We start from the raw sequence: 12,016 nt of genomic DNA, 5'->3' as shown, positions 1-12,016 counted from the left end.
ATCAAAAAGATTACAGTTTCTGTGAATACTGATAAATCAGGAGAAAAAGCTCGCAACACACTGAGTTACAAAGTTGCAACTGAATGAAATGCAAACAACCATCAATTTCTCATTCCAACTCATGGCATACTCATCTCTGAATGGTTCTATATTAGATTCTATTAGAAACTTATAAAGCACTGCTTTCAGAATTTGACAGAATACTGATAATTATTTATAACTGATGAAAAATGGCCATGAAACACCACAAAACAAATCCATCTAGACAACTCTGCAGTCATACCAAAATGTAGAAAGAAAGGAATAATACAAAGAACCGAAAAATATAATCACTTAACCTAAGTTTCTTTGCCTTATCAGCAATTAATGCACAGTTTAAGAGTTAAAGAAATGAAAGACAGTTAAATTCTCACCATTCCCATTATAAATGCCATATCAAACATACTGAAGATTAAGTTGCTAGGAACACCTTTCAAATCCCAAATTTGTGAATATAAATTATTTTACCCTTCAATTTAGCAAAAGGAAACCAATGGACATCAATAACATATATTTAATATCCACAAGAAATGGATACCCTGTGAAGAGCACTAAATCAGAAGTTAGGAGATATCATAGGAGTCTCACCTCTACTCAACTATTCTTGTTTTATTCTTAACCACAGGAAGCCTAGGCTCTAAGTAGATTCATATCCTAACTGAGCCACTTACTGATCATGTGATCTCAGGCAAGTTACTCACCCTCCCTCTGCCTCAGATTGCTCATTTGTTATATGGGCATGACATATAATAGTTTTGTTTTGAAGAGTTAAGTGTGTTCATTCATACAAAGAGATTTAAAACAATGCCTGGCACAGAGAGTATCTAATAAATACTATTAGTATTTCTTTGACTCTGTAATGTACTTTGTTTTTACAAAAAATTTAAGACAAGTGTTTCATAACAAGTATAGACTAAGTTTCCCCTCTCCCTACAAGCTCACTTGAATAGATCTGATTTCTAGAGTCCTTAAACTTCAAAGAATATGTACATTCTTGTAAACTTCTAAAAATCATGAATAACAGGACAGTCATCTTCAAACCTTTTATCTTACTCAATATTGCACAGCTAAAGCAATCATAAAGTAGTCTTATTTAAACTTGCATTTTTGGGGGTGCATGGGTGGCTCAGTTGGTTAAGTGTCTGCCTTCCACTTGGATCATGATCTCAGGGTCCTGGAATGGGGCCCTGCATCAGGCTCTCTGCTCAGTGGGGAGTCTGCTTCTCCCTCTGACTCTCCCTTTGTGCCCCCCCTTCTCTCTCTCTCTCTCAAATAAATAAAATCTTTAAAAAAATAAACTTTAATTTTTCAAACAGAATATGTATCTACAAAGAAATACTAAGGGAATATACAATGCCACAAAATAGCTGTAACACATCTGTGTACAGGTATAATCATATAAAAAATTGAGGGGATATAGAAAAGCAAATCAATAATTAAACAATTTAAACAAACTCTGAAGTAGAAAACACAGGTCACTAGATTTTAAAGTAAGCATGATAGAGATACTTTAATAGAACAATTTGAGAATCACTACTCAAAACGATAAAGAAGGGTGGCTTTTTAAACATTTATATCTCCATGATTTGTGTGAATAAACTTAGACCATGGATTCTACCACTGACGTGGCTGTTGACTTGATTTAAGTCAACTCTGGCACTAGAGGCTGAGAAATTCCAGCTGTCATTCTTGACAAACTGCTTCTTTTGTTGAGAGGTTCTTCTCTAAGTTTGCCTTTATGATAGCTGAAACATACCAATTTTATTATAACCAAAGACTCAAGTTCACAGGTTTTTGTAAAGCCATCTGAAAGTTACATGCATCAGCTTTATCTCTGTGAAAAAATTACTACTAACACTATGTACTTAAGAAAGCTAACAGTGGTTTTGCCCAAGAGGAAAACAGTGCTTTTGTCACCACACTGAAAGCAAAAATACCTTTAAAAGATCTTGAAACAAAAAGTCATCCATCAAATTCATCTTACTTAACTAGAAACTAGTCATAGCTGTCTGGCAATGTGAATGTCTAAACTGACACACATGAGATTTTCTCATATAAGAATTTTGTACAAAATACAATCATATTAAAACAAAGACCTTATAAAAGGGAAATCTTGGTTTCCAGAATTGTGGAGATAAATCAAACTTCAAGTGGTAAGCAGAAGTAAGAGCTCACAGAGTTTCAATCCATCTGTAGGTTCAAGAGTCTGATGACTGGAATTCTACTGCTGGTATGGATTCAGATGAGAAACATGATGAGCTCAGCATCTTTAATACGGCCTGAAAATCTACTTCCTCCTTGAAAAAAGAACACACTCAGCTGTTGACCCAGATCTAGAAAGGGTTCTAAAAACCAATATAAAATAAGATAAAAAGCAGAGAAATCAAAATTCCAGGAGGGGATCAAGCATAAGAATACAATCTGAATTTATATTATTTTGTTTTTGTTTTGTTATAGTTTTCTTTTTTTAAGTTACAAATCCTTGGGGCACCAGGGTGGCTTAGTTAGTTAGGTGGTCGGCTCTTAATTTTGGCTCTGGTCATGATCGCAGGGTCCTGGGATCCAGCCCTATGTTGGTCTCTGCTCTCAGTGGAGCGTTGCTTAAGGATTCTCTCTCTGCCCCTCCCCCTGTTCATGCTCACACTCTCTCTCTCCCTCTCTCCCTCCCTCTCTCTAAAATAAATAAATAAATCTTTAAAAAGAAAGTAGAAATCCTTTTTACCTCAAATTGTTAAAACTACTTTTTCCTAAAATTATAACTAAAGATTAACAGAATTGTATATTTTATTTAAAATTTTACTCCTAATCACTATATTCCCCAACAGAACTATTTGCTAAGAATAAAAGTGAACTCAGAAGGAAGAAGTGGTATGCAATGAGAAAGAAATAAATTATTAAAATGTTAATAAATCTAAATAAGTATTCACTGATAGTAAGAATAATAATAGTAAAAAAAGAATAATAATAGTAACTAATTTGGATAATTTAAATAAAAGGCATAAGGCACGGACTTATGAATAAACAACTTTTTAATTCCCATGGTTGCTTGTACACTCAACATACATACAACAACATCACCAGAACCCCAGCAACTATGACCATACTTTATTACAGCAATTATAAATGAAATGGAAAATAATGTGGATAAATACAAATAAAAAAATAAGTTCACTTCAGGAACAAAGGCTCTTGAAAACACAGATTTAATTTAAAAGGCAGGAGAAGAGTTGTATGTGACTCAAAAAGAATACTAAAATCAAGTTAATTTGTAATTTTCTACAAGGTTATTAAAATGACCCAGAACAAACAAAGGTTTGCAGTATGATAATCACATTATTTAGCTAATACAAGCAAAAAAAAACAAAACCTCTCTATATACCTATTTAACATTCATGTATACATAGTTGAGACAGTTTGCTCGTTTTGATCACCCTTTATTTTTTATTTTCTTAAAGAAAGCTTTATTCTTTTATTTTAAAGATTTTATTCATTTGAGAGAGAGAAATAGTGAGAGAACGAGTGGGAGGAGGGGCAGAGAGAGAAGCAGACTCCCTGGAGAGCAGGGAGCCCAACATGGGATTCGATCCCCGGGGATCATGACCTGAGCCAAAGGCAGACACTTAACTGACTGAGCCACCCAGGCACCCCTGATTACCCTTTTAAACTCAGAGCAGAGGTCTAAGATTTGCCTATATGTACACATAAATATTTGCTGGATGAAAGAACATATAAATATTTGCCATAATTTTTAAATAAATAATAAATAAAAGTAAGGGGAAACTAATATACTTGACAAAAAAAGTAAAAAAAATAGGAGGAGGAAAGTAGAGTAAAGGCATTCTTGAGTTCTTTTACTGTTCCAGAGAAGGATTAAAATGTGGACTAAATTCAGGCTTCTTTAGTCATATACAAATATTTAATTAAATATATACAAATATTTAATTCTATAACACTAGCTAGAAATAAAAGTTAGGAAGATATGATGAGGGGCAAGAAAATAGAAAGTACAATATAAAATGGTTGGAATTATTACAAACATATCACTAATTATAGTAAGTATAAAAAAGTCACTTATCCATTAAAAGATATATAATTTCAGCCTAGATTTAAAAAAAAAAAGAAAACTCATGCATATTCTGTTGACAGGAGTTTTGCAAAAATGAATGGCAAACACACATAAATAAACCAGGACAAGGAAATTAAATAGAAACTATATGAAATGGAAAAGGAAAAACTAAAGTGTTACTTTTTGCATAAATATGATTTTCTGCATAACAGATGAATAAGCATCTATAGAAAAATTATTATAACCACAAAAAAGTTCAGCAGGTTTCTGAATTAAAGGTTAACATGTAAAAATCAACTGCACTTCTATACAGTAGCAACATAAAATTGGAAAAGGATCAATTTAAAAATATGTGAGGTCTCTGAAAAATTTAATCTGGGATTTCTCTACTAAAAAATAATTTTAAAAAAGGATAGACATTTGAATAACTGGAAGGTTATACCATGTTCTCTGATGAACAATTCAGAGATTAGTATGTTAAAGATATTGGTTCTACCTAAGTTAATCTACAAGTCTGGTGAATTTCAATTATAATTACAAAAAGGGGTGTGTGTGTGTGTGTGTGTGTGTGAGTGTGTGTGTACAACATAAGTTTATTCTTAAATTCATATGGAAGAGTAAAGGGCAAAAATAATCAAGAAAAGTTTAAAGAAGTAATAAAAAGAGACTTGCCCTACTAGATAACAAACCTCATTATAAAGCTAAAATAAAATTTAAATGCCTGATAATAATCATGTTTTAGACAAATCAGTCAGAACAGAGGATACAGAAAGATACTTATACATACATAAGAACATATTAAATCACAGAAGTAACATTATTATAAATGAACAAGGAAAGGTTATGATGGATAAGTAAGTAATGGTGGAGAAGTTTGCTACCATAGAGAAAAAAAGTTAGATTCCTACTGTATACCATCAATAAAAGTAAACTCCAGATGATCTGAATACAAATCTAAGTACGAAAAGCAGAACATTAAATTTTTAAGAAAATATAAGAGGATATATTTATGACCTCAGTATCAGAAACATTTCTTTAATACCATAAAAACTAAAATCCATAAAGATATAATTTGCCAAAAATGAACTATTGGGACTTCATCAAAATAAAAAGCTTCTGCATAGCAAAAGAAACAATCAACAAAGTCAAAAGGCAGCCTATGGAATGGGAGAAGATATTTGCAAATGACATATCTGATAAAGGTTAGTATCCAAAATCTATAAAGAACTTATCAAACTCAACATCCAAAAAACAAATAACCAAGTTAAGAGATGAGCAGAAGACATGAATAGACATTTCCCAAAGAAGACATATAAATGGCTAACAAGCACATGAAAAGATGTTTAACTTCACTCACCATCAGAGAAATAGAAATCAAAACCACAATGAGATACCACCTCACACCTGTCAGAATGGCTAAAATTAACAAGAAAAGAAACAATAGATGTTGGCAAGGATGCAGAGAAAGGGTAACCCTTTTGCAATGTTGGTGGGAATGCAAACTGGTGCAGCCACTCTGGAAAACAGAGTGGAAGTTGCTCAAAAAGTTAAAAAAAAAGAACTATCCTATGACTCAGCAACTGTACTACTAGGTATTTACCCAAAGAATACAAAAATACACATTTGGAGGGGTACATGCACCCGATGTTTATAGCAGCATCATCAACAATAAGCAAACTATGGAGAGAGCCCAAAGGTCCATCAACTGATGAATGGATAAAGAATACACACACACACACACACACACACACAGAGACTTACAGTGGAATATTACTCAGCCATCAAAAAGAAGGAAATCTTACCATTTGCAATGATGCGGCTGCAGCTACGTGTATCATGCTAAGCAAAATAAGTTAGTCAGAGAAAGACAAATACCATATGATTTCACTCATCTGTGGAATTTAAGAAGCAAAACAAATGAACATATGTCAGGGAGAAAAAGAGAGAAAGGCTAACAAACCATAAGAGACTCTTTCTTTTTTTTTAATTTTATTATGTTATGTTAATCACCATACATTACATCATTAGTTTTTGATGTACTGTTCCACGATTCATTGTTTGCGTATAACACCCGGTGCTCCATTCAATATGTGCACTCTTTAATACCCATCACCAGGCTAACCCATCCCCCCACTCCTCCCCTCTAGAACCCTCAGTTTGTTTCTCAGAGTCCATAGTCTTTCATGGTTCGTCTACCCCTCCAATTTCCCCCCTTCATTTTTCCCTTCCTACTAGCTTCTTCTTCTTCTTTTTTTTTTTTTAACATATAATGTATTATTTGTTTCAGAGGTACAGGTCTGTGATTCATCAGTCTTACACAATTCTAAAGAACAAACTGAAAGTTGATGGAGGGAGGTGAGTGGGGAATAGGCTAGATGGGTGATGGGTATTGAGGAGGGCACTTGCTATAATGAGCACTGGTTGTTGTATGTAAGTGATGAATCATTGAATTCTACTCCTGAAACCAATACTGCACAGTATGTTAACTAACTAGAATTTAAATAAAAATTTTAAAAAGAAATATTTTGAACATATAGTAGGTACCTTCTCTGTACTGCTGTACTAAGTACCTATGAAGGAGGTATTATTGTTATCCCTGTTGTACAAATGAGGCCCAGAGGGGTTAAGTTGCCTAAGGTCTTGGGATTTATGTGCAACCAGGACTGGATCCAAAGTCCATGTTCTTCACAATCATTTTATTTTCCCTACTTGACTCAGTTAAAATGAAAAGCTTCAGTACACTACAAACTTAATTTAAACATAAGCCAGAAACTGAGAGACAACTGTCAACCCCTAACCCACAAATGATTACTATTGAAAAAACACTAAGAACTCTCACAAATTAATTAAGAAAAACACTTCTGTAAAGGTAGTCAGGTAAAACAGTAATCATAGATATTAAATCAAAACTATAGTGATATACCCATGCACATTCACTAGGTTGGAAACAATTTTTTAAGTATGCCAAACCAAGTATTTATGAAGATGTGAAGAGACACTTTCATAGGCTGCTGATGACAGTAAAACCAAAGGAACTCTTTTAAAGTAACCTGGCATGCAAGAATACTGTAGATCTAATTATTTACAGCTTTAAGGAATTTAGGATATTTCTTTTTTTATGATTTTAGAATATTTCTTACACAAGTAAATGTATACAAAGATTTTTACCAGATCACTCATAATATCAAAACTTTTGAAAGTTAAAAGTCCAACAACACAAGAAAAGATAAAAAATGTGGTTTATCATACACAGAATGCTACATAACAATTAAAAAGAATGCATAATTTGTCAACACAAATTCATCTAGAGTATATAATATTGAGTGAAAGACTGCTGGAAAAAAAGTATAGTATATCTGCATTAGTTTTTCATAAAAATTAAAACACACTAAATATACTTAATATTTGTAAAACACACTGTTATGATAAAAGTATAAAAACCAAAAGATGGTTGGATGGAAGACAAGTAATTTCAGGAAGTTCATTATATGTGGAAAGAAAGGGCAAAGAATGGGTTCAGAAGAAATAAAAAGGGGGCTTCTACCTTATATCTGATACCTAGCCCTTTAAGCATAAAAGGTTTGAAGCAAATAGGACCCAAAATGTTAGCATTTAAGAAATGTCTGTGTGGTAGAATAATGATTTTTTCATTCTCTGAAATGTCCTATATACCTAAATTTTTTCATAATTAATTTAACTTGGTTTTAAGAAGAAATGTGCAGGAGAAACAGAAGACCATAAGTTCCAATAAGACAGCTATATAAAATGATTTTTAAAAGTCACAAGAAAGAGATACTTAAACCACCTAGAAGTTAGAAAAGGAGAAGAATGGGTGAAGGGCACGTCCTTCAAGTAATTCTCCAGAAATATAATTTCCATTTTTCTTGAGATAGACCATTTGATTAATATTAGACTGCAAAGGTCCCAAGGTTTTACTGTGTGACAAGAAAAGAAATACAGATCAACTTCGCTGCCAAAAGGAAATGTCTAGGCTTTAAAAGGGGACCATGTCCACATCCTTTTGTAAAACAAAGTGAAGCCTAAGAGACACATTAGTCTTCATCCCCCTCAACACCCTCAGGAAATAATTTGGAGTTAATTTCAAAGCATGAAACAATGGAGAATAAAGTACCTAATGGTTCGATATCATAAAATATAGGTACATATATTTTAGCCTATATAATTCAATAAAAATCAAAGTTACCAAACTACCATTGTAGACATTCTTTTAAATGAGAAGTCTGAAGAAATTTTGACCCAAAAAATAAATAATTAAAAAATATTTTTGAAACCTGGGCAATGAGATCAATATTTTACTCTAAAGTATCCACATTTAAACAATTTTAAGTCCTTATATATTTGTTTTCACAAACTATAAAATGTGCTCTTAGATATAAAAAATAAACGCACGTCTAGTGAGCCTATTAGACATTAAAGCCAGTTAACTTCTGAAGTATATATACTAATTATGATGATTTAGATCTAAGTTTGGAAGAGTTTATCTTAAGATATATCTTTGAGATAATTCATTTTTTTAAGTTATTCCAGGTTCATGTTAATATATTCCTGTTGTCAATATTATATCAGGAATACTCCCTCTTGGTTTCTAAATAGTAAGCAAGAAAGAGAGGAGGAAGGCTTGTATTCAGTTCACCTGCAAGCTGCAGCTAGTGATTTAATTTAAAAAGAAGTGGAACTACCAGACAGCTATGTTTTATTCCTTTGGAAAATATTGCCTTACTCATCGAAGAATCCTTCCAACCTATGCTGACAATCGCTGCAGTACGATTGTGCAGGTTATTTTAAGAATCACTAACCACTGTTCTATACAAGCTCAGAAAGTTTAGTTTAGTGTTTCTCAAAGTGTTCTTGGACCACTAGCACCAGAATCACCTGGGGCAGTTGTCAGAAATGCTAATTCTTGGACATAACACCACATATTTTGAATAGGAATCTCTAAAGAGCTTAGGGGAATCTGCATATTTAATATGCTTTTTAAATGAGTTTTTATTGAAAAAAATGAACTTAAGAACAACTGATCTATAATTAGCATCTAATTAGTAAATAATCTGTAATTAGTATCTGAAAAAAAAAATTGATGTTCACTACATTAAACCAAAGTCTTGAAAGTAAAGTAAGAAAAAAAGACACAGTGCACCTGGGTGGCTCAGTTGTTAAGTGTCTGCCTTTGGCTCAGGTCATGATCCCAGGGTCCTGGGATCAAGCCCCACATCAGGCTCCCTGTTTCACGAGAAGCCTGCTTCTCCTTCTCCACTTCCCCTGCTTGTGTTCCCTCTCTAGCTGTGTCTCTCTCTGTAAAATAAATTAAAAAAAAAAATCTTAAAAAGAAAAAGACGCATAGTCTTTGTTAGGAGGACAGAGGTTTTTTCCATTTAAGAAACTTCTAATTCATTAAAGTACTGTTGCTTCCACTTGAGCAATAAACGTACTTCTCTATGTATAAAAATAAGCATATTTTAAAAAGCAAAATTCTTTAAATCTGCAACTATTAGACCATTCTCCTAGGGCCCTATAAGATGAGTATTTTGTTATCATGAAGTGTTTTGTATTACCACTTTTGTAATACAAGATAATTATTTTTATATTATGTACCCTAATATAATATAAATGTTAGAGTCACAACCTTCAGAGAGAAAAAAAGAATAAGCCAAAAGTAATTAAAGTCCATGCCAGTTATCTAAATTGGTAAAAGCATGAGAATAATAAAAGACAAAATTGCAGACTTCACCTGATCCACTAACTTTGAACAATGTTTTAAAAATACACTTCTTTATGTTTACAGCAGCATTATTTTACAATAACCAAGATATGGAAGCAACCTAAGTGTCCATCATTAGATTAATGGATGAAGAAGATATGGTAAGTATTATATACTATGCTAAATGTAATAAGTCAGAGAAAGACAAATACCGTAAATTTCACTTATATGTGGAATCTAAAAAATAAAACAAATGAATAAACAAACAAACAGAAGACCGATGAATACAGAGAACTGGTGACCACCAGAAGGGAGAACTGATGCTTTACTTATTATTTACATTTCTATACTTTATGTTTTCCATTTAACAAACAAAGGAAATGAATTAAATGGCACAATACCTTCATATATGGGCAGGAAATAGAAAGAGGGGGGAGTAACTTTTATTAAAAGAAAAATTTTCACAGAACATTTCCCAACCTCATTATAAGAAGATCACGTCAAATAAAACATGGGAAATATGAAAGAAAATATGTATCCATAGAAAATGAAACAAAGAATATAAAAATACATCAAAGTAATGGGTAACCAAAAATAGTATATATGTAATACATGTAAATACACAGTATATCCTCTTACTATCTCTTTACTTTATATTTAAAGAAGGTTATCTGGGAAGAACGTGTAGTTCCACCTTGTTTTTTGTCCAATTTGGGAATCTCTGCCTTCTAAATAGAGTGTATAGATCATTTACATTTAGTGTATTTACTGATATGGTTGGAATATTAATGGTTGTTTTATATTTGCTCCATCTATTCTTTGTTATTTTTCCCTCTTTTCCTGTCTTCCTTTAGATTAACTGAAAAAATGTCATGTGTGATTACATTTTATCATCACTATTTGCTTTTTATCTAAACTCTGTTTCTTTATTGGTTGCTCTAAGGATTACCTCATACACATTTAATTTATTATGGCCTACCATTAAGTATCATACTACTTCAAATATACTGAAAGAATCTTAAAATACAATACAGTTCCATTTACTTCCTCCCATCCTTCATGCTATTATTGACATATATTTCACATTTTTGAGGGAAAAAATCAAGTATATAATATAGAAAAGACCATGATTTAAAGTTCTTATTTTTTTCTTTTTTAATTCATTCTCTCTTAAAAACTATAAGAGGGTCGCCTGAGTGGCTCAATTCGTTAAGCGTTTGCCTTTGACTCAGGTCATGATCCTGGGGTTCTGGGATCGAGCCCCGTGTCAGGCTCCCTGCTCAGCAGGGAGTCTGCTTCTCCCTCTGCCCCTCCCCTGCTCATGCTGTCCCTCTCTCCCTCTCTATCTCTCTCTCTCACAGATAAATAAAATCTTTTTTTTTTAAAGATTTTTATTTATTTGACAGAGAGAGACACAGCAAGAGAGGGAACACAAGCAGGGGGAGTGGGAGAGGGAGAAGCAGGCTTCCTGCTGAACAGGGAGCCCGATGTGGGGCTCGATTCCAGGACCCTGGGACCATGACCCGAGCTGAAGGCAGAGGCTTAACGACTGAGCCACCCAGGTGCCCCAATAAATAAAATCTTAAAAAAAAAAAAACCTAGAAGAGAGTGACCCATCATTCCAAAATCTGTATTTTTTATTGAAGTATAATTAACATACAGTGTTATATTAGCTTCACGTATACAGTATAATGATTCAACGATTCTATACATTAGTCAGTGCTCAAGATAAGTATACTCTGATCCTTTTTACCTATTTCATCCCTTCCCACACCCACCTCCTCTCTGGTAACAACCAGTTTGTTCTCTGTATTTAAGAATTTGACTTTTTGTTTGTCTCCTTTTTCTCTGTTTATTTCTTTTGTTTCTTAAATTCCATATATGAGGGAAATCACATGGTATTTGTCTTTCTCTGACTGATTTATTTCACTTAGCGTAATCCACTCTAGTTCTAGCCCCATCATTGCAAATGACAAGAGTTCATTCTTTTTGATGGCTAATATTCCATTGTATATACATTAAACATTTCTTATGGTGCAGTTCTGCTGACAATGAGTTCTTTCTGGTTTTGTCTCAGTCTTAATTTTTCCTTCATTTTTGGAAGATATTTTGCTGCATATAATTCAAAATGACAGTTGTATTTTTTTAGTGTTTTAAGATGTTGCTCTGCTGTCTGCTCACTTTGCATAGTT

The sequence above is a fragment of the Zalophus californianus genome, chromosome 12 (assembly GCF_009762305.2).
Source record: "Zalophus californianus isolate mZalCal1 chromosome 12, mZalCal1.pri.v2, whole genome shotgun sequence".
Classification (NCBI taxonomy): Eukaryota; Metazoa; Chordata; class Mammalia; order Carnivora; family Otariidae; genus Zalophus; species Zalophus californianus.
This window is presented reverse-complemented; position numbering follows the sequence as displayed.